Consider the following 6,000-nt stretch of genomic DNA (forward strand, 5'->3'; position numbering starts at 1 on the left):
ACCAGCCCCAAGCATCCAGTATCCTGCATCGAACCTGGACTGGTGATTCGTTTCATATATGATATTATACATGTTTCAAGGCCATTCTCCCAAATCATCCCACCCTCGCCTTCTCCCACAGAGTCCAAAAGACTGTTCTATACATCTGTGTCTCTTTTGCTGTCTCACATACATGGTTATCATCACCATTTTTCTAAATTCCATATATATGCATTAGTATACTGTATTGGTGTTTTTCTTTCTGGCTGACTTCACTCTGTATAATAGGCTCCAGTTTCATCCACCTCATTAGTACTGATTCAAATGTAAGGTTTGCTTGTCTTAAATTTCACAGCATGTTTTGTTAGCAGGAGGGTTCACATTGAGGGAGAAAAGGACAGAAGACTCATCATTAAGATGGTTCAGAAATTCTTGGGGGAATCCATGGGAGGCAGAGGTAGCTGTGGGGTCAGCTGGTGTTCACACTGATCACATAGCTCCATCTGATGGTGCTGCAGCTTCCTGTTGAACCAGTTCAGTTCAGTAGTTCACTCTTGTGCAAATCTTTGTGATCCCATGGTCTGCAGCATGCCAGGCCTCCCTGTCCATCACCAACTCCCGGAGTTTACTCAAACTCATGTCCATTGACTTGGTGATGCCATCCAACCATCTCATCCTCTGTCATCCCCTTCTTCTGCCTTCAATCTTTCCCAGCATTAGGGTCTTTTCAAATGAGTCAGTTCTTCCCATCAGGTGGCCAAAGTATTGCAGTTTCAGCTTCAACATCAGTACTTCCAATGAACAGCCGGGACTGATCTCCTTTAGGATGGACTGGTTGGATCTCCTTGCAGATCAAGGCACTCTCAAGAGTCTTCTCCAACACCATAGTTCAAAAGCAACAATTCTTTGGGCATCAGCTTTCTTTATGGTCCAACTCTCACATCTATACATGACTACTGGAAAAACCATAGACTTGACTAGACAGACATTTGTTAGCCAAGTAAGGTAAAGTCGCTCACTCATGTCCGACTCTTTGTGACCCCATGGACTGTAGCCTACCAGGCTCCTCTGTCCATGGGATTTTCCAGGCAATAGTACTGGAGTGGATTGCCATTTCCTTCTCCAGCAAAGTAATGTCTCTGAAGCTCAGACGGTAAAGCATCTGTCTACAATGCGGGAGACCCAGATTCGATCCCTGGGTTGGGAAGATCCCCTGGAGAAGGAAATGGCAATCCACTCCAGTACTATCACCTGGAAAATCCCATGGACAGAGGAGCCTGGTAGGCTACAATCTATGGGGTCACAAAGAGTCGGACACGACTGAGCGACTTCACCACTTCATCACAGGTTGGTCATAACTTTCTTTCAAACGAGTAAGGGTCATTTAATTTCATGGCTGCAATCACCAAATGCAGTGATTCTGGAGCCCAAAAAAATAAAGTCTGCCACTGATTCCACTGTTTCCCCATCTATTTCCCATGAACTGAAGGGACCGGATGCCATGACAGAGGATGAGATGGTTGGATGGCATCACCAACTCAGTGGACATGAGTTTGAGTAAGCTCCAGGAGTTGGTGATGGACATGGAGGCCAGGCGTGCTGCAGTCCATGGGGTCACAAAGAGTTGGACATGACTGAGTGACTGAACTCAAATGAACTGACACCCTCTCCAGCATTTATTGTTTGTAGGCTTTTTGATTATGGCCATTTTGACCAGTGTGAGATAATATCTCTTTGTGGTTTTACTTTGCATTCCTTTAATGATTCACCTGTTGAGAATCTTTTCATGTGCCTCTTGGCCATCTGTATGTTTTGTTTGGAGAAATGTCTATTCAGATCTTCTGTGCATGTTTTTGTTTGGATTGTTTGTTTTGTATACTGAGCTGCATTAGCTGTTTGTAAATTTTGGAATTAATCCCTAGTTGCTCACATCGTTTAAAATATTGTCTCCCATCCTATGGGTTGTCCTTTCATTGTGTTTATGGTATCCTTTGCTTTGCAGAAGTTTTTGTTGTTGTTTTAGTTTAATTAGGTCCATTGGTTTATTTTTGTTTTTATTTCTGTTGCCTTAAGAGGTGGATACAAAAAAAAATATTGCTGAGATGAATGTCAAAGACTGTTATGCCTATGTTTTCCTCTAAGGGTTTTATAATACCTCATCTTATATTTCTGTCTTTAATCCATTTTGCATTTATTTTTGTGTGCAGTGTTAGAGAATATTCTAATTTCATTCATTTACACAGGCTGTACAATTTTCCCAGCACCACTTATTGAAGAGACTGCCTTTTTTCTTTTGATAGTCTTGCCTCTGCTGGATTTATAGTCCTCAATTTTTATTTCAGGGTGATTTTGAGGCTTCTTAGGAATTACTTGACTGTGTAGTTAATTTATCCTTGCTATTAGCTCTAGCTTATAGTTATTAATATAGAAAATGCAAGGTGTATCATAGAATATAAAGGACCTAAATGCTCAAAGTTCTCTCAGTAAATATACAATAAACCTTAGTGTAATTGAAATAATCTTTGAATGAAAGAATTAATCATAATATTTGACAGAATTGCAAAATTCTGGAAGTATTGGGCAAAGAGGAAGTGCTATGTATTAGTTGTATATACCCAATGAAGCATGCTGTGTTTTGGAACGGTAGTATTTTTAAAGATCACACTTTACTAAAAATATTTACTTACTCCTTTAAAGAATTTGAAACAATTTCATTTCCCTTGGATCATGAATATAATTTTACAAAAATAACAGACATATGTATGTGTGTCTATATATTTATAGTACACCCTTTAAAACCACCTTTCATTTTCCAGTTCTTCAGGGCCTGTTTCACATCTTTGTTCTGTAGGCTATTTAACAGAGGATTTAACATGCGAATCATAAGGCTGTAGATCTGATAGAGTGCCTGATGAACTATGGAATGAGGTTTGTGACATTGTAGAGGAGACAGAGATCAAGACCATCCCCATGGAAAAGAAATGCAAAAAAGCAAAATGGTTGTCTGGGAAGGCCTTACAAATAGCTGTGAAAAGAAGAGAAGTGAAAAGCAAAGGAGAAAAGGAAAGATATAAGCATCTGAATGCAGAGTTCCAAAGAAGAGCAAGAAGAGATAAGAAAGACTTCATCAGTGATCAATGCAAAGAAACAGAGGAAAACAACAGAATGGGGAAGACTAGAGATCTCTTCAAGAAAATTAGAGATACCAAGGGAACGTTTCATGCAAAGATGGGCTCGATAAAGGACAGAAATTATATCCACCTAACAGAAGCAGAAGATATTAAGAAGAGGTGGCATGAATACACAGAAGAACTGTACCAAAAAGATCTTCATGACCCAGATAATCACGATGGTGTGATCACTCATCTGGAGCCAGACATCCTGGAATGTGAAGTCAAGTGGGCCTTAGAAAGCATCACACGAACAAAGCTAGTGGAGGTGCTGGAATTCCAGTTGAGCTATTTCAAATCCTGAAAGATGATGCTGTGAAAATGCTGCCCTCAATATGCCAGAAAATTTGGAAAACTCAGCAGTGGCCACAGGACTGGAAAAGGTCAGTTTTCATTCCAATCCCAAAGAAAGGCAATGCCAAAGACTATCAAAAGAAAACTACCGCACAATTGCACTCATCTCACACGCTAGTAAAGTAATGCTCAAAATTCTCCAAGCCAGGCTTCAACAATATGTGAAGCGTGAACTTCTTGATGTTCAAGCTGGTTTTAGAAAAGGCAGAGGAACCAGAGAGCAAATTGCCAACATCTGCTGGATCATGGAAAAAGCAAGAGAGTTCCAGAAAAACATCTATTTTTGTTTTATTGACTATGCCAAAGCCTTTGACTGTGTGGATCACAACAAACTGTGGAAAATTCTGAAAGAGATGGGAATCCCAGACCACCTGACCTGCCTCTTGAGAAACCTATATGCAGGTAGGAAGCAACAGTTAGAATTGGACATGGAACAACAGACTGGTTCCAAATAGGTAAAGGAGTACATCAAGGCTGTATACTGTCACCCTGCTTATTTAACTTCTATGCAGAGTACATCATGAGAAACACTGGGCTGGAAGAAACACAAGCTAGAATCAAGTTTGCCAGGAGAAATATCAAGAACCTCAGATATGCAGATGACAACACCCTTATGGCAGAAAGTGAAGAGGAGCTAAAAAGCCTCTCGATGAAAGTGAAAGAGGAGAGTGAAAAAGTTGGCTTAAAGCTCAACATTCAGAAAACGAAGATCATGGCATCCGGTCCCATCACTTCATGGGAAATAGATGGGGAAACAGTGGAAACAGTGTCAGAATTTCATGACTGCAGCCATGAAATTAAAAGATGCTTACTCCTTGGAAAAAAAGTTATGACCAACCTAGATAGCATATTCAAAAGCAGAGACATTACTTTGCCGACTAAGGTCTATCTAGTCAAGGCTATGGTTTTTCCGGTAGTCATGTATGGATGTGAGAGTTGGACTGTGAAAAAGGCTGAGCGCCGAAGAATTGATGCGTTTGAACTGTGGTTGGAGAAGACTCTTGAGAGTCCCTTGAACTGCAAGGAGATCCAACCAGTCCATTCTGAAGGAGATCAGCCCTGGGATTTCTTTGGAAGGAATGATGCTAAAGCTGAAACTCCAATACTTTGGCCACCTCATGCGAAGAGTTGACTCATTGGAGGAGACTCTGATGCTGGGAGGGATTGGGGGCAGGAGGAGAAGGGGACGACAGAGGATGAGATGGCTGGATGGCATCACGGACTCAATGGACGTGAGTCTGAGTGAACTCCGGGAGTTGGTGATGGACAGGGAGGCCTGGCGTGCTGCGATTCATGGGGTCGCAAGGAGTTGGACACAACTGAGCGACTGAACTGAACTGAACTGAGAACAATTAGGTCATTTTGTCTTGATGTGGAGAGTAGGAAGTATTTGGCCTGAAATACAAGTACAGTTCCCTAGAAAATTGTCACAACATTTAAATGAGAGGTGCGGGTGGAGAAAGCTTTGAACTTCCCTTCAGAAGAGTGAATCTTCAAGACTGATAGGATGATATAATGAGAGAAAAGGACTCCTGAAATGGTACTCAGTTCAGTAAAACCAAAAATAGTGAATAACGCCAATTCATTTACCTGTATATCAGAGCAGGAGAGGAGGGAAAGTGGAGGTAAATCACACGAGAAATGGTTACTGTCATTTGGCCCACAGAAACATAAGTGAAATGCTAATGCCGTGTATATCAGAGCATCTGCCATCCCACCAGGTAAGCCCCAGCCACGAGCAGGGAGCACACCCTGCTGGACATGCTGTCCACAGAGAGCAAGGGGCTGCTGACAGTCTTGTACTGGTAGTAGGCCATCACTGCCAGCAGGAGATACTTAGAATCTGCAAAGATACAGAAGACCAAGAACTGCAGAGCACAGCCATAGAAGGGCATTGATTTGTTCTTGGCAAATAGGTCCATGATCATCCTGGGGTGAATTGCAGTGGAATAGCAGAGGACACAGAAGGAGAGGTGACCGAGGAAAAAGTACATGGATGTGTGCAGCTGGGGATCCATCTCAAGCAGTAATGTCATCCCAAGATTTGCCAAGTGGCCAATGAGACAAACAATTAGAACCGTGGTAAATATGGTCACTTTGTCCTCGGGGTTATCAACAATTCCCAAGAAAATGAATCCAGTCATGGAGGACAAATTCCCTCCATCCATTTTTCCTTGTTCTTGTCTAAACTTTCAGAAAATGATCAAGACAAAGACACTTGGATGTGTAACACTTCTGCACATCTGCAATATATCATAAGATAGAACCCAATTCTATCTGCAATCGTCTTCATATTCAGACAATTACACATCCATGCACCCCCTCTTGAAAAAGGCATAACTGTTATTACTCAATAAAAATAAATACCTGGTATAGAACACTGGGAAACTGAACCAAATCTAAATGTAATTGGTGAAGCATGTTACTTTCTACAAGCTTGTCTCTGAGCCTTCCTTTCTTTACTTCAGAGAATACATTTGATGAATTTACGTGTCTT

General features: G+C 41.4%; 1 pseudogene; it reads right to left on the bottom strand.

Annotated features, from left to right (window-relative positions):
- Positions 1–2,771: 2,771 nt before the first annotated feature.
- On the bottom strand, positions 2,772–5,671 carry LOC128066136 (olfactory receptor 5W2-like; annotated as a pseudogene).
- Positions 5,672–6,000: the final 329 nt, after the last annotated feature.

This window comes from Budorcas taxicolor, chromosome 20, assembly GCF_023091745.1.
Source record: "Budorcas taxicolor isolate Tak-1 chromosome 20, Takin1.1, whole genome shotgun sequence".
Taxonomy (NCBI): domain Eukaryota; kingdom Metazoa; phylum Chordata; class Mammalia; order Artiodactyla; family Bovidae; genus Budorcas; species Budorcas taxicolor.